Consider the following 26018-nt stretch of genomic DNA (forward strand, 5'->3'; position numbering starts at 1 on the left):
GAGGGACAGGTCATGCCGAAAAGGAGTTTATGGAAGAAGTGGATGCCGCACAGGTATACTTTGGTGTTGGATGCTCGTACCTTGAGTGAGTTTCTACAATAGCAAACGAAGGATGATACGGTGAGAATATTGAAAGAAGGGAATTTTATGTTCGCGGAGAGGTGGAAGGATTGGAAGTCCAGTAAGAGTTGAGAGTTCGAGGGGCAATCCCTAAGAGGATAGTTTGCTGGGCCAGCTGGGCGTAGTGATGGAAAGGATGATTCAGAGGAACGTGAGTTCCGAATAGGGAGGTACTGTGCGTGGGTTCGGTCTTGCATCTGGTGCCAAGTTCCTGAATTTCTGAAATTGAAAGCGAGAGAGAGAGTCAGCTATCTCATTAAGGTGATCTGGAATGTGAGCAGCTATGAGGATGAATTGATGTGTGAGAGAAATCCATTAAAGGCGGCGGAGAAATTTCATGGTAGATTGGGATGAAGACCTTCCTTTGTTGATTATATGGACTACTGCATAGTTGTCCAAATGGATAAGGACAGATTTTTGTTTCCAATTGTGGCCCCAAAGAGAAACGGCAACGACAATTGGAAATATTTTGAACAAGGCCGATGACTGGTCGGCGAGAGGGATTGAAGAGAATGCAGGAGGCCAAGGGGCCGCAAACCATTGGCCTTTGTAATAGCCTCCGAAACCGACTGAGGGGGCTGCGTCTGTGAAAAGCTGGATATCCTCGGCATCAGAGAGGAGGTCATCGTAGAAGAGAGATATGCCATTCCAGTTAGCCAAGAAAAGCTGCCAAAGCCTGAGCTCGGATTTGCAGTCAGCTGAAAGGCTTACGTGGTGGTAAGGAGAGGACATGGAAGAGGCGAGGTCGAGAAGGTAGGAGATGAACGACCGTCCTTGAGGAATGATATGCTTGGTGTAATTGAGGTGGCCGAGCAGAGAGAGAAGTTCCCTCTTTGTGCAAGATTTGGCGGGGGAATAGGTAGAGATATACGTCTGGATCCTGTCGATCTTGTCGCAAGGCAGGGAGGCGGAGACATTGATGGAATTGAGGGTGATCCTGAGGAATTGGATTATATGAGAGGGACCGTTTGTTTTGTCTGTGGCCAGAGGTACCCCTAGTTTCCCAAAAACGGAAATAAGTGTGGAAGAGGGTCTTGTGGGTGGGGTGTGAGGAAAATCTATGGTAAGGAAATCGTTGAGAAGGTGGACAAGAAAAGGAAGCCTATAGTTATTCAAGAGGATCCAGCAGAGAGCTTCGGGTAAGGTCCATTGGAGTAGGCGGGCAGGGGCCTTGGCTGAGAACTGCTTGTGGTAATCGTAGAACAGGGAGCCCTCGAAACGGACAGATAGATCAAGGATGATGTGCATGTAATCGTCGAGTTTCTGACGACGTTCAGGAAAGGCAGAGCACATGATGTCGCGAAAAATGCTGAAAGCCAAGCAGAAGTCAGAAATTCAAAGGACTGAAGCAGAGTGAGGGTCAGAAGATTTGAGAGTAACGGAAATCGAGCCGCAGTCGACTGTTCTGGAATCGGAGTTGTAAGTGAAGGAAGAGAGAAGGTGAGCTAGATTGACGTCCGCACCTCGTAGAATTTGCTGCCGGAGTGAAAAGGGAATGGGAGGAGGACTAAACTTTAGTGCGTTAGGAGGAGCTGGGAGAGGAACGGCTGTTCGGAGAGAAAAGTCCTTAGTAAAGGGGAGATTGGAATCCAGGGCCGAAGGCATGGGATGACTGATGCCGTGTTGGACACCGGGGATGGGAGAAGATGAGGAGGGAAGAAGAGCGGAAAGCAGATTGTGGTAGGAGGGGTTAGACGGATCTGGGGCCTGAAGCTCATTGGCTTGGGATATGGAAGCTGAAGACTGTTGAAGAGGAATTGAAGCAGGGGCGGAGGCTGCGTGAAGGACTGAGGAGGCTGCCGAGTCGTCTTGGACGCCAGGGGGTGGGGGAGGGTAAGAGCCGCCTGCTGGCTGAGCTGGGGGTCGTTTACTGGATGGCCTTTGGGCCGTGGAGACAGCAGCAGGGGCCGAAAGAAAAGAAACCGGGGCCGAAGACACCAAGCCGGCGGAGCTTGAGCCGTGTTGTACGCCGGAGGTAGAGACGGAAGAGAGTGAAGAAATTAGATTAAGCAGAGAAGGGGGTTGGGGAGGGGCGTGAGCCTGGGGCCTTAGACTCGGCAGCAAGGAGTTTAGGGAAGGAGGCTGGGTGGAAGAGGCTAGGTGCAGTTGTTCAGCAGAGGAATGGATTGGTTGGGGAAGAGACACAGACACGGATATATCAGGACAAGACAAGACAGAAGACGCGACAGGCAGAGGTGCGGACGGCCTCGGGGTCCTCACGTTGGGATGAGTGGTGGCGGCGCGGATGATGTCATCGGAGGGCGCCGGGGGAAGCTGTGTAGCTGATGTTTCCTTTGTGTAGACTGTGGTTAAGTACAGGGAAAACAGAGTTTTTTTGGAAGCGTTTCTTTTAAAACGGATGCCATGTTTTCAAAGTATCCTCTGGAGGCTTGCTACGGTCCGGTTGGAAGTCGCGAGAGATGATCCAGGAGAAGGGGGAGCCTATGTGCGTGAAGCGCGGCGGCAGGGACATCCTCGAGAGAAGCGGGGGTTATTTGGAGATTTTGCCGTGGAGGAGCGGGAAGGCTGGGTTTGTAATGAGAGAGGGACTACGACGGCGGAACGCAGTCTTCGGCGAGGAGTTGGATCTTGTGAGGACTAGCTGGGAGATGAGCAGCGCTGATGTGGCACGGCGGCTGAAGGAGGCGATGAGACGGAGGTGAGGGGAGCTGTGGGGTGTGGACTGGACGAGAAGAGTAGGAGAGTCTCCTGTGCTGCAGAAAAGGTCTTCATCGGCCTTTCATCAGCAGCGCATTTGCAGATCCATGAGAAGGGAGCACGGATTCGAGCTAGGCGAAAACGAACCATGCAGAAAACGAACGAGGAAGAGGAGAGGGTGACGTTTGATATGTATGGAGACAGATTGCTTACGTCAGGATTAGTGAGAATTGCAGCAGCTGTGTCGAATGAGCTCGGCTGCTTTCATTCCTCCCGAACTTTCATTAAAAACTCCATTAAATAAGGTTGCTGGAAATACAAGATGTCATCAATACCTTTCAACGTAACATTTCTTGAGTGTGTGGGACAGTAAGAAATGTAGTTTCTCAGTTAAGGTATTTAGTGTCAAGAACTAAATTGAAAACTACAAGTGTACTGTATCTTAGTGATTGTCTTATTTGCTAGGAAGGTTCATTTTTGATTATACAGCAGAGCATATTTCAATGAAAGACAAGGAAAGATAAAGGGACATTAATATAACTGGTTTCTGGGTCAATTTACAAGATAAAGATACCTCTCATGCAATTTAACTCCGATCAGCTTTTTGCTAACTGCTGGCAATATTTTGAGCATTTTTGAAAAGTTAAAAATAGTAGACAGTATTTTTTATTATAATGTGGTTTCATATACAGTATACATTTATTATTCATATACATTTTATCTAAAGAGGAACTTAGATTAAATATGAAAACCAAAAAACATTGTTGTACTACCATTTTCTCACATTTAAAAAAAGACAACATGGGATCAAATTGCTAAGAACATAAGCAAAGGCATTAAACAAATTCCTACTGTATATACAAATATAGTTCAGGCTCTTCCATCTTTGAGCAATTGTTTTTCTTGTGCCAAAAGTTCCTCCTGCTTTCTAACTCTGTTTGTAAATAAGTACGTAAATAGTCTTGTCCTTATCATAGTAGCAAATGCAATTTAAAAATGAAAAACAGAATTTATCCCTGCAGGACTCAATCCTTAAAAAATGGTAAGCATCTTGCTGCTTCCTTGATTAGTAGATTATGGTAATCCCAAAATTGATGATCAGTAATCCAAATGAGGATTGAGATGAGGTGAGCTATAAAACTCTTATTTGTTAAAAAATAAGTAGTACTTTACTCTGATGGTGAGGACTAAAATTCGAAATGCAAGGCCTTAGGTTTTTCAAAGAACTCAGGCCTCTCTCACATACAGGCATTTGTATCAAACTGAATGTTTTTGATGAGCGAATAATCCAGCCTTTAAAAAGGGATGAAACATTGCATCTTAAAGGTGCAGTCCCAAATTTATGCACTGTAGGAGCAGGGATGGGAGGCATTGGTTTGTAGAGAAGGTTGATGCCAATTAGAATTTAGATTTTTAAGATGGCTAAAAATGCCTTGAACAAGTTTTGCTTAATATTTAAGGTCACCTGACCAGGCTTACAGCTGTGTAGTTAAGCACAGCTGATAGCCCAATAATTCTACTCTATATGTACGGGTATTAAAATTTCCCTGTTCCTAAATAAACTCCACACTATGAACTTAGTAGGCACAATGATGGTCAGCATCGTTGTGGGATCTTAAGGAGTACTGCTAATTGATTACATACTTATACTTATACTCATACTTACATACATAAAACTACAATCATTGGTTTATGTTATGATGATGTATTAATCTGGCCTACAGCTGAGAAGCGACCAGGTCACAAGGGCAAGCACAGGCCACCATTAGCTATGTAGTCCTTCTTTGTTGTGATGTTTGTGCTGTATGCTTCAAGATAATGATACCTGCAGTACCTGTGTAAATTCATACTTGGGTATATTAAGCAAGAGTAAAAAAAAGTTATTTTATCAGGAAAGTGATTGAACTGATTTCATTGCAATGAATGGTGATTACACTGAGAAATAAATTTAAAACAAACATCACTCACTTGCAAAACTTTTAAAAAAGCCCTTGTGTTCTGAGTAAATATTCACTTTATCATTTATTTGCTGGTATTTCACACTTTACTTTTTCATCACAAAATTGAAATGTTCATCTGACATCTGATATTTAAAAACTTTTTACTTGTATTATTTGGATTGTCCTGCTCACTGGGATATTTGCAAGAAAGGGACTGTAAATAAACCTCTGTTATTTGAATTGAGAAAACAATCCTTGAAGCATTTTATGGAAACCTAATTCCATGGACTTGTGCAGCTGGCAGTTAAACTCAAAACAATAAAGCACTGAAGAAATAGAACAAAAATCTCAAGAATATACATTCTGATGAAATACTGATATGTGAAAAAACACATTTTTATTTCCACCAACTGACACAGACAAGGACATCAGATTTTCTATTTGTGGCTAAATGCAGTATTAAAATTGTACTAACTAATGTACTTACTAATTTTCCATAGTATCCCAAGCTTTTGTGCAAAATATTAATGTATGAAAGAAGCAGCTCTAGACCATAAAACCCCCACTAACTAATTTATAATTGCCAATCAGCATTACTATGTAAGGCATTGTGCTTTAAGGCTCCGATATCATGGAATGATTTTTGGACGCCTACATGTTTATTAAGCATGGATAGCAAAGTCTTTAATCTAGGTTCAGTTAATTTTTCAAATTGACTACTAATGATTTGTTTAAAACAGAATCATCTTTCAAGAAAAAGTAGAAATATCACTTTACTAGCCATATACAATTTCTTGCATTGGGAATTTGTCTGTTGCATACCCAAGCTTGCTCTCCATAAGACACACTGGCACACAAACAGGGAGAGAGAAGCTTGGGGTCAGAGCGCAGGGTCAGCCATTTATATGGCACCCCTGGAGCAGTTGGGGTTCAGGGCCTTGCTCAGGGGCCCAACAGAGTGGGATTCCTCTGCCGGCCGTAGGATACGAACTGACAACCTTCCAGCCACAGGCGCAGATCCTGAGCCACAGAGCCACCGCCCCCTCCTTTCATTATGAAAGGTTACATAATGAAAAAAATAGCATCTTTTAGTTGGCAGAACAGCCTTTAGAACAAATGAGTTGACACAATAGTACATAAAAACAGTTATGGCAACAGAAGATCAGCACCCTGTAGTGTGGCATGGCAGTACTTATAGCTCTAACTTAATCGCTGAGAAATGTGTAGTCAGGAACCACTATAAATCAGAACTCAACTGATAGATGTAGCCAAATGTTTATGGGGTCCTGCCTGGTAATGTTTTTCTGTGGTGTAAAAAGCAATACTGACTACATAAATGCCAGAGCTAAGAGCTTAGTTGCTTTTGCAGTTTTACACTAATATCACAAGACAGACACACCCTGTCTGTAATGAAATAGAAGGTTAATCATTGTAAACCTGCTGACTTTAATGGAAATAAATAATTCTACAACACATAATAAACATAAACAAAATTGAATTTGTCAAGTATTAATAAACTCCTACATATTGAGAAACAAAATGCTTCTGGCACCATTCCAATTGTTTGACTTCAACAAGGGTCTATGTCCTATGAAGGTAAATGGAATTCAAAATTAATTTGAAACAGATTCAAGGTGTTTTTCTGTTACATTATAAATTCAGAAAACAAAAAATAAAATAATAATGTCACACCCACAAGCTTAAGTGTAATATATATTTGATTTCTTAGTGCAACACCATATAACGTGATACATTTACTTTTCATGTAGCTCTTACCCTGCACTTAGAAATAATTACTTGTAGTGGTGGTACTGTACCTTGTGTTTCCCAAGTTGTCACAAAAGGCCCCTTGTGGATAAGGAATTCACTCTTGTTAAGTTTACCTACTAAAATGTGAAGTGCATCATTCACACAAGACACTTTGAAAGCACACTCAGTAACTTTACCTAATTTTTCTTCTTTTCACTTCGATGCACTTTAATAATACCTAATGTGATTATCACAGCCTTGAGCAAAACCACACTATTTATTTTGCCTTTTAGAGTCCTTCTACCTCAAATATTTATAATGCTGCTATTCTCCACTTTGCAAGGCCCTTCAGCGTGGAACTATTTTTCCCAAGACAGTACTGGGTCTGTGCAACAGATATGCAGTTATTGTATTTTAAAGGTAGACAGTCATATTCTTACATTCTGTACATTCTCACATGTTTAAAAACATATAATTTATACAGTTGCACTTAGCAGCAGATTAGCCAGAACTCCTAAGCAAAATAGTTTGTAGATATACTAATTTTTATCTGTTTTGTTTCTCCATAATGTATTTTTCATCATATTCATATGAATCTTTGAATACAAAATCTGTTATCTTCTCCTATTAAATTCCAATTTTTGAACTGTATCATACTTTTAAGCAGTAGATCTTAAGGGAAATGTGTACAATTATTTTAAACCTGTAACTGTTTTTGCTTATGTTTCTTTGATGAGCCTGCCCCTTTTCTGAAACTATGGTCTGTTGCCTTTGCTTGTTCCCTAAAGCATCGTGCTGCTAACAGCAAGATAATACAAGGAATGTGTGACAAATGTGTGAAATTCTGTTCTTTAGACATTTTTTATAACAAAAGTACAAGAGACCTTAGGGAGTGCTAAAAAAGTAAACTACAACTTTAAAGAGGCTTTCAGTGATTAAGCTAATATTTCACCTGGCTGTAAGCAAATTCTAAGACAAAATTATTTTTTTGGTGCTCTGGATCTTGCACCACAGCACTCTTGTAACCTCAGTTTCTTTTTGGGGATAGCTCTAGAATACTTCTTTATTTTTTCAAATTAAATATACGTTCCCTTACCATTTTATTATCCAGTCAGTAACAATTACTGTACATGTAGAAAAAAAGGCTGAAACACCTAAAATAATACAAAACACAATTAAAAAGTTTAGAAGAATGAAAGGGAAATTTCTGGCATTTTAGGACCATTTTTCAAGATACCATCATGGCATTTAAGAAATGCAATAAAGAGGGGGCAGATTTAAAGGGGATATTAAATAGATAAAGCAATGAAGAAAAGTTCATGCATGTGCTGAAATCATGACAACATCTATGAAAAGTCCCATTGAGATTCACTGCCATTTATTGCCCAGGGAACTGGGGTGCCAGGGAATGGTTTAAAGGCCACTCATTTATTTCAACTTCCACTGTCTTGGTAAAACTTATGTTTTGCATAGAATGCTCTGAGTTGCTCTGTACCAGTGTAGCAAATGGGCCTGAGGTAATAGGGATTTCTTATATTTTTAATATTATTAAATCCCACTATACATTCAGTTGTGCTGGTATTTGATCATGCTGGTTTTACACCACAACCATAATTATGTGACAGTCAAAATGAAATTGTCACTTCATGTGAAAAGAAAAGTGCCCTGATTCAGAATAACGGTACAAAAAAAATCTGAAATTATTAAAATGATAAGAAGTCAAATCAGCTGTTTTTAATCGGCTTGATGGAATGCTTATTGAGAGGTGCCTCAAAAGCCTTCAGGAAGCCAGGACTCGAGGACAAAATGTGCCGAATTCTGGTGTATTACGAACTGTACAGCTAGATCTGCTTCTCCATGACTCCATGAGCTCTTCATAAGGTGTTCATCATTCAATTGAATCTATTATTTTGTTAGTAAGACTTAATTAATTAACTGTTTCCACTTTTATAGCCATCAATGAGTTTTTGTTAGCAAATTCTAAGACAACTTTTTATAGTTATAGTCCTATAGTATTTATTACAGTTCAGTAGACAGTTGATTTCCAAACCTTTCTCTGCAAGCCTTTGTCAATGTTTGTCTGCAAGCCTTTGTCTTATGTTAGGGTGATTAAACTGCTTCTAGTACAGGTATTAAAATTGAATAACAAAATGTCATTCTTTTTATTTAAACAGCTTAGGATATTATTTAAACTAATGGCTTGAGAAATACAGGGATTTAATCCTTTGCAAGTTATTGTAAATGTTCTTTCTAAGGCTTTCACAATTTAAAAATGTTTTAAGATTAGTTTAATAGCAACTTGACCGCCATAAGAACTTAAGAAAGGTTAAAAATGAGAGGAGACCATTTAGCCCATCTAGTTCATTTGGTAGTAACAGTTTATTGATCCAAGGATCTCATCCAGCTGACTCTTTAAGAAGCCAAATTATTGGTTTCAACTGCATGGCTGGGTAGCTTGTTTTATTACCACACAGCCCTCTCTTGCTTTTATACTGTATGTGTATGTAAGTGCACTTCCATATTTCCAAGTGTCTTCTGCTTTGTTATTCAGTGTTGTTTGTGTGTGTTTTTATATTTATGCATATGTTTTAAAAGGCAATATTTTATTATCTTTTATCCTTTCTGTAAAACAGATATTGGTATCTGTTTCTTCCCAATTTATGAACATCAAAAGGTTTGCAATGCTACCTACTGCTATTTATAATTGCTTGGAATCTGAACACAGACCTCTTAAAAAACAAGGTGTGTTCAACTTACACAGGAAGCTGCTCAAAGATGAAAATGTACTACATTTTAAACTACTGCCATCCTTTGTTTGCATGGTTCATCCCTGACTAATTACTTCTTAATCTAAAGAATCTGATTGTTTTTTATTTTTACTTGTCCTCTTAATCTCATACATGCAAATGATCATTTTGTTCTTTTATGCCACTTACTTCCCTCTCCAGATTTGGAATAAAAACAATGTCTTTGACTGTCTGCTACAGTATAACAAACTAGACTCACATACTGTACTTTTGGTGTCTAAAATGCACACTTGCAAAGCTCTTGATTCTCCTTCACAAAGCCAATGAATGAGCTAGAGCTTCAGAAGGAAGTTGCTTTCTAAGCTATACATACAGTACACTGGGTGCCTAAAAAGCTGCAATGGACATGCTATCATTTGGTAGCCTGATGGTACTCTGGGCAAATTTATCTTTTCTAGACCTGGAAGCGCTCTTCCAGTTGTGCACCACTGTTTGTGGAGTACTGATCTCAGTCAGCTCACAGTGTGATGGTAGCCCACATTCAGACACACGTCACACATTACACTAGTCCATTAGGCGAGTTCTGGAATGTAGTATCCAATCTACTGCTGTATGAATGGACACCTTTATTGGTTGAACCACACTTGAATCTTGATCTTTTAACAGTATCTTTTTTTTCTGAAGGTTAGTGTCGGATTATCAAATATGCATTAACTTGATGACCCAGTTTAAAATCCAGTCTTAAATAAATTATTTAGAATTTTGTATATGTGGTGTTGTTCAGGTGGTTGAACACTACACGTGATTTTGCCATCTGAAGTTCTGGACAGTGCTCATCAAAATAAATCGCTGACACAAAGTAACAGGAGGATGAAATTCACTTCAAAATGAAGCAACTCAATCAAGTAATAAGATCCTCTGGGAATGTTCAAATCTAAATCTTTCACCAGAAGCTATTTCAATTGCCACTCTTCTGTCTTTTCAATTTTATGCTCATGAAGGACATTTAAGTGTGAAAAGGGGATAATTTTTGTTGTGTAATCTCAGAACCTAGTATTTACCTATAAAGAAGGAAATGAAATCCTTAGTACCCACAATCAAGAAGTACAGTAGGAATGGAAGTCATAAATTCCTTCCAAAGTAGTCTATCTGAAACAAACATAGGAAATAGGATTTATAACTGCATGAAATGCCAAACATTCCATTATACTTGTTCCTTTGAAACACAGACTACATAAATAGCTTGTAGACCACATTGAAAAGCATGAAATCTCCTGCAATGGGACTTTCTTCATGCTAACATTGTCCTACTTTGCAGTTCAGAGTTTTATTTGATGTTGTTTTACATTTGTGAGCTTAATGGATGATATATCACAATACATCCATTTCAGGGACTGACACTGATCTCTAGTTCACCTGGAGAGCTGACAGACCTCCTTGTCCATACCATTTTGCTGCTTGTTCCACCACCAGAACTTTCCTATGACAATGTCATGCTGAAGTCATAGGCGCAATTAAGAAATGACTGCATGGATTTTCATATTTAAATATGATTTCATAACATTTAAAAGTCCCCGAGTTCTCCATGATAATGATTCATTATACCTGACGATCACACACTAAAATAGCGTAGGGCTCTTGGGGTTGGATCTCTATGCCTATCATGCCAATTAATTGCCTCCCCAGGCCAAAGCCTTCCCTCTTTTCTCCTGTTGTTCAGCATTAAGGGTACATTCTCTTGCTCATCATTTTGTACTAATGGCTCTGTCATCTTTAAAATTGGCATGCAATATCAGAGTCCTCTAGCAAAACTAGAAGCATTCTAAAGCACTAGGTGAGATGTGGCATTGAGCTCAGAGTCAACAGAACGGAGAGCAGAGCTTGATTAGTCAGAGAGAAAGAATGACTTGGAGTACAAAGCTATCTAAAATGTATCCCATAATTGAGCTCAATACTCAAAACCATTGATTTTTATTCTACCAAAATGGTGGTACAAAAAACGTTTAGGTTGTGTTTAGGTGAAATCATGACCCAATTTTAAAAGTACTTCCTTTTACAACTTCATTTCCATCTCTCTCTTACAAGTGAAATGACATCAGATGTGCTGCTATTATCAAAAAGCTAATTCTGGCAGTGCTTTTTACTGTAAACAATGGTGGCATGCTTGCCTAGTTGTTGTACACAACATGTGGCCAAGCACAGCTCAATTCGATTTCATACAAACCTTTTCAGAAGTATACACCTACAGATGCCATACTGAATGTAAAACATATACATCTAACAAGTACAATAACTAGTGGTGTCTGTAGCCTGAAAGCACCGTTCTTTACTAATGTGATTTCCATACATCCAAAAACTAAATAAAAGGTTTCCTGTATTGATTCATATGCATTACTCTAGGCAATGACAGAGCTCTTATGTGTATAATGAAACATTTTTAATACAGCTTTTGAAAAGCAACCATTAAGCTTTAAATATACAGTAGAACATATCCTTGTAAATAAAATACTTCACACAATGCGTGCTACAATTGGGTTTGCAGCTTGCATGCAATCCTTCATGGGTTGGTCAAATATGGCATTATAATTCACTAATGAACAGTGCAAAACAGTCCAGAAAGCTTTAATATGTTTAAACTTTATTCAGATACCATATTTTCAGAGGACTAGCAGAATATAAATGCTATTTAAGAGGAACTCAAAGTTATGACTAGGGTTCCCGTAAAGCCCATTTTTAATGCACTTAACTCAATATGTCATGCCATAATCACTATTGCATAGAGGAAAAATGGGACCCAGAAGGTCATGAAGCCCTGCATACAAATTCACACAGATGGTGTACTGTACTGAAACCACTAGCCTATTTTCTCAAAGAACTAGTGTGCCGTTAAATATCACATGACCTTTTCTACATATATACAGTATACATGCATAGTGGTTATATCATATAATTTAAATATTTAGTTGCAATATCTTTAGATTTATATCATTATGATTTAATTGATGTGAGCTCTCTAATCTATTCAGACTTTGAGCAGCTATAAATTCAAGGATGTGAATTACACCAATGAATTTTAGGCAAAACTTTGTAATACCTGGAATCTCCTTCTCCCATTCTGCTTTCCATAATATGACTTAAAATTCAGATAAAAACAGCAATAATTAATGAATGTAAAGCTTTAAAATAGTAGTAGAAGTTAAACACAAAATAATTAGTATGCTGCTTACACACTACGTTAACTACCATGATACATTTCTGCCATAAGATACTTTTAAGACTATATCGTGCAGCACAACCCTTGGAACATGAATTTGTCTAAGAGATGTAACACAGTACATCCTTTTTAAAGAGCGCTGTGTGTGGTAAACAACCATGAGGAAAACACTTGCTGTTTAAAGGATCATTAATTATATTTAACTTAATTGAAGACATTTTTAATGCAGCATTACATATAATGAATAGTGCTTTAGGGGTCACTCTTAGTGGTGAATCACTGTAACAACTAACAACTAAACTAAACAACTAAAATGTTTGTTTATCTAACTTTATTAAGTGGCAAAGCTTTCCCTAACGTACAGTAGATGTGCAGAGGAACAAGCTGTAATATTCTAGAGGATACAATTCATTAATCATCAGCATGACATAACCACTTTTCCAGAGTAAAACAGATGTACATATGTGTCGTGAAACGGACACTTTCAGATTTATGGTGTGTTTTAAGAAAGCTAAACTTATCAGCTAAAGGCAAAATTAGAAGTCTCTCTAAATGGTTCTTCCTCCTCACAGTGTGAGGCAACAGCTCTTTAATATCAATTCCCATAATTTATAATGATTGCTTTCTTTTAAAGGTTCAGTACAACAGCAAAAAAATTGGTCTTCCATAAATCAGAACCTCATTTTTTGGAACTGAAAAGGCTGGAATTGTCCTATCATTATGTTTTTATTATTCCCAGGACTTTGCATATAAAAAACACTAATTAGTTTAAAATTACAAGTATATGTTTTGTTTTTTTCATTCTTTCTATGGATGAATGCCGCATTAGTGATTTTCCAGTTTAAGAGTATTACCCCTGTCTTGAGTGACATTTCGAAGGCTCTGGCTGACTGATAAGAAACTTCTAAATGGTTACTGTTATAAAGTACAGTTGGTAAAATGCCGTAAGTCTATATAGATGTCCTTGACTTAAATTCTTCTAGAAATGTAAATTCTTCTGTGTCTTCTAGGTTAATGTTACTCAGTATAGTAACATGTCCTTCTTTTGTCTGGATTGCTGGCAGATTCTATCTTGGTGAATGTTTGTTTGAAATATTTTTTATTACATATTCTTTGTCCTTTTTATGGTCTAAAAGGTCCTAATTATTATATCTGAGACAATCCATCCTTTTGCTGTTGTAATAGTAAAAAGAAATGTTGCTTTTCGTTGGAACCTGATCTGCAATTCTTTATTGTCCTAATATACATTTTTACCTGTGCATGCAGCTCATCATTATTTTTTCTTCTTTTACTTGATCAGGTTTTTAAAATAATTTTATAAATTGCTTTCTTTCTCCTTGATCTGTTTACACTTTGATCTACTTTTTCACTGGATGGGTCTGTCTATATTAAAAGAATAAAGGTAAAAGAATGTCCTTTCTTTTTAACAATCTCACAAAAACTCTATTGAGCACATTCCTATTTTTTAAATTCAGCAAATACCAATACAGAATGCTACAGGTGTGTGGGACATCCACATACTGTGCAATGTAGCTGTAAAACTCATTAAAATTCTGAGACTAACAAGTACGAAGCTACATACAGTACATATTTTCTGTTTCTCTATATAACTGACAGCAAAACTCTGATCTCATTCATTTTAATTGGTGCATGAAGATGTCTTATATGAATAATTTAAAATGAAATCTGCATTACCAGTCAGACACAAGCAATGATGTCGTTACAACAGAAGTACAGCAACAGGGAAATTGTATATCCTGATTTTCTTAACCCAGACCTCTTAACTTATTAAACATCTTGCAATCCCCAAACAAATGATTATTTCCCATTTAAAATATCTTTTTGGAGAAAAACACTTGTAGGTATAGGGTGTAGGTATGGGGCAGGTTTAGGGTGGCGGAGTTACTGGCTCATAATCCTCTTTCGTGGCTTGCAGATTAATGTTCTCAGTGCCTATTAAGTTATGCTTTTTTAAAAACATGTAAGAACCTTTAATGAGTCCCAGAAGCGAAGTAGAACACAGCGTATAATACAAATAACATCAGCAGTGAATGAACAGGTTATTCATGTAGACACAAGCAAGTCTGCTCTTTCTCTAACTAATGGTCATGTAAATTTGGGCGACTTCATTAAAATTTAAAACATCACCAGCCACACATACTAATAGTCCAAGAGCAGTGCCCTGAGGGTTTCTGTGAGCAAATTTTTCCTGTAGAATAAAACATATCTACAGTATGTTATGTTTTTAAAAAAATGAATATGAACTAAAATATTACCAATCTTTTTTTCCTTTAAAGGCACAAATCTCTTATAATGTATTTCTGGAACCTTTTCTGGAAGCACAGCGGTTCCTGACACTTTCTAGGCCTGTCTGAAACTCTGAAATTTAAAAGAGCAAAAAGATCTTGTTCTATTGCAATATAATTTATTTCTGCATAGAAGCTTGGCGGCTGGTTGAATAAAGTTGTAATCTATTTAACACATCAACCACTGACCACTTTCAACACAACTGGCAGCAAGGTCAGGCTTTGACTACACTGCAAAAAATGGAGAACAGTTATCAACTAGTGCCTTAAACAGAGCCTTAAAAATAATACAGCAATGTATTCTGTACACCTGGGAACTTGCACTGGTCTATAGTATATAACATTTTTAAATTGCAATAATGATTTCATAGTCACAATTTATTTAGATGTGGACTTGAGCACCCAGCGTGTCACCTAGGCTTGTTCACAAAGGCTTCAGTAGCCATAGCCAACAGCCATATCACCCTGCAACTCACAACTAGCAGCCCATTGAAGCTCAGCAGGTGTGAGCCTGGTCAGTACCTGGATGTGAGACCTCCTGTGAAAAACTAAGGTTGCTGCTGGAAGAGGTATTAGTGTGGCCAGCAGGGGGTGCTCATACTCTCTATGGTCATTAAAAATCCCAGGGCATTTCTCGAAAAGAGTAGGGGTGTAACCCCGGCGTCCTGGCCAAATTTCCCATTGGCCCTTACCAATCGTGGCCTCCTAATAATCCTCATCTATGAATTGGCTTCATTACCCTGTTCTCCTCCCCTCTAAATGAGCATTTTGGTGCATTATGGCTGCCGTCACATCATCCAGGTGGGGCTGCACATTAGTGGTGGTGGAGGGGAGTCCCCTTTACCTGTTAAGTGCTTTGAGTGGAGTGTCCAGAAAAAAGCTCTATATAAGTGTAATTAATTATGATTAATTATTAAGTATTTATACCCTCTTTATGGTGAACATTGTTATCTCTTATTACCATTTTTCTAAATAACAGAATACAAGCATGCTAATACATCCATTTTTTATACCACAGAACACAATAAGATTAGAGTGAGGGTTTACCTTTAAGTTAAGGGCTTGAAAGATTGAATGTCTGTTTGAAAAAAAAAATAGTCACACAGTGGTATAATGGTTAGTTTTGCTGCCATGCAGCACAGAGGCCCTGGGTTCCAGACGTGTGTGCTATCTGTTGTATGTGTATGTTCTCCTGGTGTCTGCATGGGTTTCTTTTGGATTCTCTGATTTCTTTCTGCATTCCAAAAATATACTGGTAAGTTCATTGGCCTGTGGGAAAATGGCCCTTACGTGCGAGTGTGCGTTTTTGTCTGTGTGTGCTAAAATGGGCTCCAGCTTCTCTGCAACCCTGTATTGGATAAAGCCATTAGAAAATACATAGATGAATGGTTATAACGATGTAAGGTACTGAGAGGTGGCTTTAAGGAAAAGGCAACTATTAAGGAGAAAAACCACAGCAAAAAGAGGCACACCTGTTCTATTTAAAGAATTGGCGTCCGTAGGGAGCATGATTCTGCATAAGGAAAAAAGATGATAGGATAGACTCTATGTGGGATTAGTTGCTCCCCTGGATTAAAGGAAGAAATGTATAAGAGCAGCCAGGAGGAAAAGGATTTCAATCTGTGTCCAGGCTCCAGCAAAACCTCTAGTAGGAGTTCTCTATTTGCAAGTGCTGGACAGATGGTCTGCGTGGTACTGTAGTTGTAATGGGAGATCTGATGGGAGATCTTAACAACTGGAGGAGTAAGGCAGTGACTGGCAGGGTACCAGCATATTTCCTCCCCATAAATAAGAGTGAGGAGTCTAGATGGCACAACTGGAGTTCTGAATACTCCGGAGCTATACCACCATCAGACCTGTGAGCGGTGTGAGAGAGAAAACCGCAAACTGGCTTTTACTCTGTTCAGGTAGCTAATGAAGACCGTGAGGCATCCCTGGCCAATCAGGATCAGCTGGTAAGAGTAGAGATTGAAAGAGGGAATTGTTTGTAAGGAGAATGCACAAGACAGAGAGCAAGGAGTTGAAATAGCAGAGCTTATTGACTAATGAAGACCATGACTGTTAGTGAAAGGTGACTAGTGAGATGAAGACCATGACTTGGTGATACAGAATGAGTCAGATTAAATGCTCCAGTGTCTTACAATGATTTGTGGAGATTCGAGTGGGTGAGACACGTAGAGAAGAACCCATACATTTAAGAGAATGCAGATTTCCCTGACAGGGAAATTATGTAAGATCTAGGACCCTGGAAGGGTTTTGTCCATGAAATTGAACAACAGGCTTTTTAACAGGTCCTGTTATTAAAGAATTAAGAATTTTATTAAGCACAGTTTTGTAGTACAACAATAACAAAAGTGGTTTACTGTTAATAAAGGTTCCTGCAATTCTTAAGAAACTGATAAAAATAAAATATTTTAAGCATGAATAATTGGATTGTAACCAATTTCAGTAGAATCCCTCATGAAAAATGTGAATTGTAATTATTCTGAACAAAATAAATGTCTGTTGTTAGGATTTAAATTAATCAGTCTATTGATATACATTTTTAAATGTCAAAAGGCTATTTCCAATGCAAATAACTTGACATTTTGCTATCAATACTTTATACAGTGCACTAATTGTGTTCGCCTTAAGCCAACAGCAGCCTTATGGGGGTTATTACAGACACTTCTGTATCATAATAAAATCTTGATGGAGATTCTTATTAGTGCATTTTAATTAACCTTGTTTTCCATTAAGTCAAAATCTTCTAAAGTCAAATACAAATAGAATACATGCTTTTGGAATCTTTTTTTCAATATATTATGGTTTTCTTTTGTTTTTTAATTGTTCAATCACTATTGAAGGTAAATAAAAAAAATAAACCACAAGCATAACTATTGTATAATCATTAGCACATTTATTTTAAAGTAAAATTGAAGGCATAATGTCAAATTGCGTTGTGACTTACACCTCATAATTCCCGATATGTTCAAATGTGTACACTTATCGTCAATGTGTGCTTTTCAGAGTATTTTGAGAGAATAAAAATGACCAGTATCTGCATTTGTGTTTCAATATGGCAGCAGCTTTCTGATAATGAATGGATGAATACTTGCTGGAAATGCCAAGCACAGGAATTTGATGTCCTGCCAAACTGATATTTGAAGGAAAAAAAGAAAAGTTTAGAATGTAACATACTGATAAAGTTAGAAAAGAGTTTGAGATGATTCAGAAATATACACAAACATTGTGCAATACATCAGGGTTTAAAAATTAATATAACACAGCTTGTCCCCAGGTGTAAATATGTTTATCAATGAAATAGTTATCTGTCTGATATTTAGAGTTTTCACGGTTCTCATCACCACTAGATCCTTGAAAATGATGGTAAAACCTCATATTCATGTCTTCTATATGTTTTCTGATAAACCTGGGTTCAAACTAATCTCTAAACCAGGGATAATTAATACAATGTTAATGTATGTGAACTACTGTAAATCCCTTTTTGTCATTCCCTTTGGTTTTCCTAGTTTAAATCCTGTCTTCTTTTTTTGCTAAAGTAAATGTGCCTCTGAATTTAAATATACTGTACATATACTGTATACAGAATATAGGGTATTATGCTGTGCTATAAAATTCACCTCCTTCCAATGACATCCCATTTTGTTGTTACTAAATGAGCAAACATTGTCTAGACTGATTCACTTTAAAAATAAAAGCAATGTTAATATTATTAAATATCAAAACCTGAATGCCGGAACTGAACACATTAAGCGGTGAAATAAGTAAAACTACGTCAGCAAAGAAAATTTTAAAACTAAAATCTGATGGTTGCAGAAGTCCAGTATTCATTATTATTCATAAAAGTATGTCATTTTTAAAAATGACAAGGGCACTGCCTTTCTCAGATGTTTGAGGCTATAAAGCACTTAGAAAAGCAGTAGGTTGTGGTTCTGTGACCAGTGACAATCATTGTCTGGGTTTGCAACATGTCAAGTGGCAGTCCACACTAAAATATTGACACTATGGTCAATAATCCAATGATCAAATAATGATCACCAGGGTAGACTCCTTTCTGAAAACACAATGGTTTAATCTACCTTTCTCCACACTGACACACATTTACTAGAACTCAACTATTGAAATTGGGAGTCATCAGAGCTTACTATCCTTCAGAATTCCACAGGACGTGGACTGATTTCAGTAGCTCAGGACAATTGATTCTTTGCTTACACTGTAGTCAACATACAGTAGGCTTCCTGTCCACCGGGCACTTTTGATAGCCAGGCTTGTATGAGATGTAATGAGTTCTGTTCTTTTTCTTACCTGCTGTTTTCTGTAACAACTGATCTGATGAGGAACAAGTAGACATTAATTCATCACTGAAGTTAGAAGGAAAAAAAGCACAACATTTTGTCTCTGGAGCATTCTTCAGGTGTGAGGAAGAAAGATAAACAGAGAAAGGATATGAAGCAAAGGGTGAGTAAAGAGAACAAATGAAACAGCATGTGACAACAGCAAGTGAGAAATAGTGTCTGAAGAAATGGAAATCTAAGACACAAATTTCAAAAGATTGCCAATAACATTTTCTTTTTCTCCTGTTGATGTCTTAGTGTCTTAAGTGTGGAATTCAACTCAAATTTTTCCCTTGCAGTTTGCTTACGCAGCAAGAATCTCTGAAGAGGGTAATTTTTAAAAGCCCTATCAGTGCCCTTCTGTTGCAAGGTGTACAACTTGGGTGTCCAGGCCAATGCTTGGCAGCTGTAATGTCTTTGTCATTAAATGGGGTAATGATGTTCTGTGTTCATCCATTTGCCAAGAGCTTGTGCAATGACTTTCTCGCTCTGGCCACATTCACAATGACCTACTCAATCTTTGATAAAATATCATGGGCATCAATTACATGTGGCATTCTTACTGCAAATGTTATATTTCTGCAGTTTAAAATCTCAGTTTCTTTATACAACACAGTAAAACTAGATGTGGTTCCATACTTTGTAAGCGTTTATATCATTCTTCAAGAGCATGTCTAACCCAAGTCGGACCACAGGGCAAGTGGATGTGCATTATCAATTTCATATATGTGGATAATAAATGTTATCAATCATTACAACTCTGTATAAGTATAAACATGAATGAAGGGAAAAAATACAGCACCATTTTAGGCAAAGGGAACCTCATTAATGCTCTATCTAATTTCTTTCTGAACTCTGCACTTTCAGAAATGATATTCACCTGGTCCGACCTCAACCAGCTTGTCAATTGCAGTTTATGACAGGAGGGCAGCGTGCTTCCCATAACTTGCATAACCTACCTGATCTTATCATCAGCTTTCAATATCCAGCTCAGAAAGCAAGCACTTTCTTTTTGACTGCTTGACGTACTGTAGCTGTAACATGCAGAAGCCTGAAGCTTATTGGAGGAATAAGACATCTAAACACGGGTCAGATCTGCTGGTGAGAGTAATCTTGTATGCATGCTATGTTGATCACAGCACAATCAGGCTGCACACATAAGGAACACAAACACAGAGCATAAACCTTTTTTGCTCTTCTTGGCTCTGTGCCCTCTGCAAGAAACTGTATGCCATCTATCAGAAAGCTTAAGCATCTGATCTTTGGTGCCTTTTACTGCAGGTCACCAGTGTTGCGGGAATGCCTTTTCCAGAAGGAGCTGTTTAGCTCTCATCTGAATAATGAAACCTGTGACATGACTTCATGCATAATATCCTATTTCAGAATAGGCTTTTTAAATTGAAAATAAAATAACTCTCTCAGTTCCTGCTCTGCAATAACCAGAGATGATCCACAGATCATCTCTGCCTGACAATTTTGCTACCTCTTTTTCTTTACTGTGATTTGCATTAAACTTGTGAAAATACATAACAGGGGTATGCATTATCATTGCTTCTATTATCATTAATAGCATTAACAGGAGCAGTAGCAGTAGCAGTAGATAGTAATTAGTAACATATAGTAGTTTGTAATTGGATGACACAGTAGTAAGCATTGTTGGATTACAGAACTGGAGCCCTCAGTTCAATTCCAGACCTGGGGTGCTATCAGCATTGAGTTTGTATGTTCTTGACATGTTTGTGTGTTTTTTCTCTAGGTGGTCCAGTTTCCTCCCACAGTCCCAAGACATACTGGAAGATTAATTTACTTCTGGGAAGACTGGCCCTTTGTTAATGCATGTGTAGCCTGTGATGGACTGGCATCCCTGCCTTGGATCTGTTGCTTGCCTGCTCCCCTGGGACCTTATATGGAATAAAACTGTTTGAAAATGGATGGATGGTAGTTTGTAAGTAATAAAGATGCAAAAAAAGTATTTAACGAATATAATATGGAATCGCATATCTAAAGAAATTGATAACGATATAATTATATTCATGTACCGCAATACAAGACTAGTACACACTGTACGATGTCTGTTGATAATGTTTGTAGGGCTGACTCAATCATCACACGTTGGGTGTTTGAATCCAGCCGGAGCCATAACTTTTTTTTAACAAACATTTCTTTGAAAAAATAAAACGTTTCCCTAGGTCAGAGATTAAATAAAACTTCACTCGCACCAAACAAATTTATATTTCTAAATATCACAACATCATCGAATTAAAGTCATTTTAATAACAATGAGTAGTCACCTATGCGTTACAATATAAACATTTATATTGATTTAAATCGCGTTTAAATCGCCTTTATTTAAAACCCATAAATAAAGCTGATACTGTTTAGACTTTTAATTATTTAAAACTGTATTACAGCAGAACAATGCACAATGCAACGTAAATCGCTATCTTTGTCTTCTGCGTAATAATGTTCACCTCTCTGTCCAGCAAATTAACAATAGTAATAAAAATGAACTTTATTGTATATGGCGCCTTTAAAGGTGGCTCCTCAAAGCGCTTTACAGGATAAAAACAATAACAACAATACTGTTAGGCTGAGCAAACGATTGAGATATAATGATGTGTTCCAGCTTAGACATTAACAAAGAGCATAACGAAGGTCATAAAGGTCATAAACTAGATTAATTTTGGAACATCAACATATTATGTAAACTGTATGTTGCTGTTATTGGTATTTTAAAGAAAAAATACTGTAAAATCCTGGGTTCGGTACAATGTTTCAGGCATTCATGTGAAGGACAACAGAGCTTTCACTGGCCGATTATCAAACTTTATTGATAAAACAAAAACAAAAACTATCCGACCAAGCCAGAAGAAGACAAAAAGAATAACGGACACAGAGCGAGCCTGCATTCTCTCCTCAGCCGTCCACACCACACTTTTCCCTGGGGTCAGAGATTAAATAAAACTTCATTCGCACCAAACAAATTACCACACACTGAACACTGAACATGTTAACCCAAATATGTCTCACATTACTTTTATGGTACATTACTTTTGTATTTAAAAATAAAAACGATTACAAACGCCAGCAGAGAGAGACACACACATACAGTTCTTCATTGTCAAAAAGTAATTGTTTTTTACTTTGTCAGCACCCAGACAAACGCAAACGCGTTATTAATGAAATGCTTTTATTCATTCTTAATCAAACTCACAATTTGTCATCTGCTGTTGAAGCTCTGTGAGACTAGACTCACACATGGCTAGACTTGACTATTTAACCATTATGTGACGAATTAAACCGGTTTCACAGGTATTTTCAAAGTAGAAGGGGGCGAGATTTCCAGCGAAAGACACCTCCCCCCCTCCAAAACCCAGTAAGCACAGTACTTACTAGTTAAGTACCCTTTTAATCAAATTCTAAAAGGATGCTTGTTGACTCCGGTATCACGTTAGTTAAAGACTTCGATGCTTAAAATGTTTAGGGAGAAATGGAATACTGGTGTGTATTTTTTCTTTAAAGTACCAAGACCAGCCATATACTGTATGTTTATGTTCCAAAATTAATATCGTTTATGGCCTTCACACACGTTACAGTATGCTCCTATTATTTTTATGCTCAGCTACTAAGATTTCCCTTCAGTGGTAAAATTCCATATAAATATTCAATACTGAAACAGGCACAGTAAAGACATTTAAATCTTTCTACGACCGACCAACGCACCACGAGTGCCCCTGTCGGTCAACCAATCACGTACTGCGGTATTTTGCGTCATCGCGCGTCATGATGCGCGAGGCCGTAGCCAATTACCTCCGGTACGTGTCTGTGCCGCGCACTTTGAATGGCTGCATCTGTAAAAGGATTCAGACAAAATCTTTAACAAATGGAAAAAAACAATATCAGTGCAATTGCCTTTCAGTTTAATTGCATCACATTTAAAATGATTCAATTGCTGTTGATATCCATATGAATAAATTTCAAACACTTTAAATGTTTAGTAACTGATTAACATACTGAGAAAGTCCAAAAAGATTAGTCAATTAAGAACAAAGTTGATATAGATTGATGTAGAAGGTTAATTATATAACAATATTAGTTTCACGACATACAGTACATCCAATTCCCAAATCAACCCCAGGTTTGTAAATCTCTTTACTTTGCAAACAGTAAGAGGAAAAGTTAATGTCATAATGAAATTCTTTAATTTAATTAGTTACCCCCCAAAAAACGCTATCTTAACCACATCCACAATTAATTAACGTGTCTTGCAGAAATATTTTCCACCTTCCAGTCATGTCATATCTGTTGAATTACGATGGTGTAAAAACATTTTTAATGTACACAAATGTTAACAGCTTTTTTAAACTGAACACAATTTTTCTACTTTTGATATGTTGCTGCATTTTGCTGACTTCTTTTCTCAGTTATGTTTTAATTAAAATATTCACTTCATTTGTACACATTTGTAAATCATGTACACATTTGTAATTCAACAAATTGGCATAAAATTAGAAGAGGGTGAATACATTACTATACTTGTATACTATAGTTAGCATGTGTATATATGAAAAGGTAATGTTCATGTTTTCTATGACATTTCAATTTGGCCTGTGCATTTCACTGTTTCATTTCACAATCAAGATTATTCACTCAGCATGTTCATATTTGATCGATAGAATACCTTATGGTCAAAAATTCTAAATAATCATTTAAAGTTTTTAATCATTTAATAATCATTTAATGTATGTGGTTTTCTTTTTCTATTTTCAGCTTTTATGTGCGCACCTCATTATTAAAATATTGATTGAATGCCACAATTACGATTGATTAATCTCCAGAATACTTACAGACTATCGATAAGCAAATATCTGTGGCAACCAAAAGCCAAAAATAAACCATGAAAAACAACAGCAACAGATTATATGTATGACAAGTTATAAACATTGTTCTTCCACATGGGCTCAGTTTTTATTAAGAAATTACACAAAGGGTTGTGTGGGTCTAGATCAAGCTACCTAGCCATGCTGTTGAAGCTGATGCCCTGACTTCTTTTGAGAAATCACTGGGCGAGATTCCTGTAACAATTAGCTACTAGAAATAAATAAAAAAAACTTCCAAGAAGAAATAGGGTATTATATTGACATTATACTAAAATACTAGAAAATTCAAAATCAAGATCAACATTATTAAATTGCCCAGTATTTCTTAATTTTGTGTATTCATATTACACTTCTTTATTCATTTTCAGTGTGATGATGAGAGTGATGACTTTTATAAACACATTTATCTACATGTTTCTTAAAGTGTCCACTAACCCTGTCATTGCTGAGAAAAAGTGTAGAAGTGAAAACAGGGATTTATCTGTACAGGAGCTAGACATTAACATTAATTAAAATCAATATTTCGAATCTCAGAGTAACCTATAGTAAATCAAGAAAATCTTTAATGTAGAGATAATAAAACATCACGTTAATATGGTACAGTATATTCTAATATATTCTGTTTTGTCCAGGGTGCATTATGTACTATTAAATAAATATAATAATGAAATAACTGAGCCCAGAATTAGGGCAAAGGATTCAAATATGACTGCACTTGGAAAAAGGAAGATATTTCCATGTATATTGTACTGTAATGCTGATGTCTACAGAAAACAAGAGGTTATTATTTTTGCTCTCAGGATGCTTAATGTCATTGACATTGAAATGCCCAGCATTTCCTATGGCAGAGTGTCATATTGGGGAAATATTATTAGCACAGATATATACAGTAGTTAATAAACGAAGATTATACACTACATGTAAGAAAAAACAATGATAAAGGTCACACAAAGAAGGAAGATAAAATGAAAGTTCCAAGAGTCCTGTGGGATTCCTCAGGACACCTCACAAAAGGAGTTCATGATCCACAGTAGGCGTGAAGGGCTGAAGGCTGTTAAGGCAGAAATCAAAGTATTTCACAGACGAGCTAAAAGAAATATGGACAGGAAGTCAATTATGGTTAGTAATGTCAAAAGCTGTAGTAGATATCCTGTGACAAAAGCAATGTCAGGATCCCATTATAATTACTGAAAAAAAATACATTTAGTACATTTAATACATTATTAGTAAGCAACTTGGTCAGACAGAAACAGCAGAACAGCACTGAGAACCGTACATTCTAAAAAACTGATTTTAGAATGGGTGTGAATTCAAATATTGTATTACCTTGAAACAAGAAAATCTCATATGATGGTATATTTCTTGTTTTCAAGTAGGTAGCTGTGTCAGCATGTTTAGGCTACAAAGGAACAAGTAAAGGTTTATTCCTGCTGAAAAGAGGCTGTGGAGCCTTCTTTGGGTATCTCTTTTTTATCATACATCAACACTTTAAGTATACACAGATACAGTCTAACAGATTTATTAGCAGAACAAATTCATTGCAAAGATGCAGTTTATATTTTGAAATGAAGTAATTTTGTTAATGTTGTCAACCTTATGACTGTGTATTATTAATAAGTCATCATTAATTTAAAGTAATTATATACTGTAGGCTGCTTGTGTATTTCTTTGATACATAGAATTAAGTTATAGACTAAGGAATACATTACCCACAAATTCTCATCTGAATGTTGAAAAAGCTTCAATGGTCATGGTTTTTCTTTGCTATTTACGACAACCACCTGAGGCAGTTATCATGGAATATGGGCATCAAATTAAACTCAAAAACAATTAAAAAATATCCTTTGTTGGAACTACACAAGTTCCCACTGGAAAATTCTGGGATGATAGCCAAATACATGAACCAGTCATTCTCTTTTATCAAAAGCCCCTGTTGCCCAAAGGCTCATAAATTAATATTCAGTTGCCAAATACAGAAAAAAAACTGTCTCTATGGCAACTCAAATTGCTGCTGGAAAGAGAGAAAAATATTGTTCTAATTTACTGTGATGCCTTATTTTCTTTCTG

The 26018-nt window shown here is 37.0% G+C and overlaps 1 pseudogene; it reads right to left on the reverse strand.

The window, feature by feature from the left end:
- Positions 1–256: 256 nt before the first annotated feature.
- LOC148646455 (uncharacterized) lies at positions 257–1413 on the reverse strand (annotated as a pseudogene).
- Positions 1414–26018: the final 24605 nt, after the last annotated feature.

The sequence above is a fragment of the Lepisosteus platostomus genome, chromosome 17, assembly GCF_059453375.1.
Source record: "Lepisosteus platostomus isolate fLepPlt1 chromosome 17, fLepPlt1.hap1, whole genome shotgun sequence".
Taxonomy (NCBI): domain Eukaryota; kingdom Metazoa; phylum Chordata; class Actinopteri; order Semionotiformes; family Lepisosteidae; genus Lepisosteus; species Lepisosteus platostomus.